Below are 2,806 nucleotides of genomic sequence, written 5' to 3' on the forward strand. Positions count from 1 at the left end.
TTTCAAGATACATCTCAATTTCAGATGTTAAAATGTGAAGAAAAAAAAGCATCGAAACAGCAAGTATTTTACTTCCAACCTGTCCTTTACCTTTTGCCTTTGTCCATAGGGTTTCTTTTGTTTACCTTTTTAATCTAACTACAATTTAATTTTCCTTACTTTGTATGTTGATATTTGTCTTTCATAGTTTAACATTTCTGAAATTGATATCCATGTTCTACCGATGCAAGCCTTTGACTGGACGTAAGATAAAGGAGGGATTTAATTTTTTTCCCACAGACTTCAACTTTTTTATTCATTAGCGTCCTATTTTGCTCTCTCTTTGATATTCCATTTTTATTATATTTACAGAAGTCTCTATACACACAAACCTGCGTATAGAAAACTTAGGCCTGTTTTTGGCCGACCGTGGGCCCTGACTAGTCCATCTAGCTTGGCATCTGTAATACCTGTGGACTGCTGTCAAAGCTCACTGTCAGCACTCCACCTCTGTTCCTGCCCTCCTGCACATTATCTTCCACATGGCTGCCAGAATGCTCTTCTTCAAACACGTATCTCATGTCCTATTATTCACATCAAACCCCTAGTGGGTCTCAACTGTCCTCCGTGTAATTACAAAACTCGTTAAGATGACATACACGGCCCTTCCCTTTATGACATCTGGAATCCGATCTTCCCATGCTGCGGCTCGCCGGTTTTCCAGCAGTTCTTCAAAAGAGTAAAGATCATCCTTGTCTCTAGATCTTACTCCATGCTGCCCCCACTTAGAGACCACTGCTTCCAACCCCTCTTCATCTATCAAACCCAATACAGCAGGTCCAGGCTACTGATGCAGCTGCTAGGGAAACAGAGAAATCCTTTAGAATAAGGAACCCCTGGACACGTATAGCAGGTTAAAAGGAACTGGATGTGCTATATCAGGTCATGTGCACTTATTCTACATACTCCTTTGGTTCAACTCTGAGGCACAATGCAAGAGGAAGACAATGGGGGAAGGTGGAGTGGCATGGGGGGGGAGGGCGCGAAGGGAGATTAACTCCTTATATTTCTCTTACTCCTTTGCCTCAATCAAGTCTTTCACGTGGAGCCTATAAGCAATTACAATAAAGAGAGAACCAGTTTCCTAATTAAAATCAAAGTAGTTCAAGGGTACCAGACTGCTTCAGCTGATTAAAAAACAAGCTGCTAAAACATCTAAGATAATTCCTTCTAATTTTGATGCGGCTACAAAGAAAACTAAGTAAAAACAAGAGACAGACCCCTACGTTTAAAAATCAATTTTCGGGGTGCCTGAGTGGCTCAGTTGTTAAGCATCTGCCTTTAGCTCAGGTCATGATCCAGGGTCCTGGGATCAAGCCCTGCATCAGGCTCCTGGCTCAGCAGGAAGCCTGCTTCTCCCTCTCCCACACCCCACTTGTATTTCCTCTCCAGCTGTCTCTTCTTCTCTGTCAAATAAAATTTTAAAAAAAAGTAAAATAAAATAAAAATCAATTTTCATTCAAAGTTATCCTAAATTTTCTAAGTTTAAAAGGATTTTAGGATAGCCAGCTTTTAAAACAGTACGTCACCCTAGAATCGTCTACATAATAAGAACCACATCCAAATAAAAATTTCCTACACAGATATATGGACTCCTTCATCTGTTACTCATTCTAAGTTCTTCAGAGGATTCAATGCAATACGTGAAACATGCTTTCATCAGAGGCAGAAGAGGCAATGCAAGACAAAACAAAAAATCATGCACAGGGAATCGACAAAACAAAAAATCATGCACAGGGAATCAACAAAACCAAAACATCATTCAAAATGAATCTGGATTGGTAATTTTTTAACAAGAATATTCAGCATTGCAAGAGCACAGGAAGAACGGCATTTTCATACTGGCGAGTGGGTAATCAATTGGTAAACTCTTTCTAGAAAGTAATTTTACAATATTTACCAGAGTCTCCAAAACTCTCCCCTCTCTTTAAGCCAGTGATTCAGTTTCCAGGTTGTCTTTAAAAAATAATTAAAAATTATGAATGAAAATTTATAAGAAAAACAAACACATAGAGAGCATTTATTATGTGCCTGGCTCTACTGAAGTCTTATAAACTGTAATCCTTGGACCAACAATGTCAAGTAGTTACTGTTCTTTTCCCCCACTTTACAGATAAAGAAACTAAACACAGAGGGATAAATAACTTGAACAAGGTCGCAGAGCTTATCAACAGTGGAGGGGATCTGAAGCCAGATTTCAGCTCAAGTCTATCCCCTTAAGCTACAATACCACATTGCCTCTCCCCATAAAGATGCTAAATATGTTGATACTTCCTAGAATATACGAACTGAATACAAACACTAATGGAAGGACGGCTGATTAATGATGTATCGATTCATAAAGCTGACTTAAGCAGCAATAAAACACTCCTAAAGAATTACTGAACTGACAAATATTGGCGATATAACATATGAGAAAGAACAGGTTACAAAGCAATCCAGTTGACCTTTGAACAATGCAGGGATTAAGGGTCCTAAACACCCAGGCAGTTGAAAATCTACACATAATTTGACTCCTCAAAATCTTTACTAATAGCTTCCTGCTGACCAGAATGTTTACTGACAATATAAAGTCTATTCACACACACTTTGTATGTGATATGTACTACATACTGCATTCTTACAATAAAGTAAGATAGAGAAAAGAAAATATTAAGAAAATCGTAAGGAAAACACATTTACAGGACACCACTTTTACTGGAAAAAATTCACATATAAGTGGACCTAACCAGTTCAAAGCATGTTGTTCAAGTATCAACTTATATAC

This window comes from Mustela lutreola, chromosome 13 (assembly GCF_030435805.1).
Source record: "Mustela lutreola isolate mMusLut2 chromosome 13, mMusLut2.pri, whole genome shotgun sequence".
Taxonomy (NCBI): Eukaryota; Metazoa; Chordata; class Mammalia; order Carnivora; family Mustelidae; genus Mustela; species Mustela lutreola.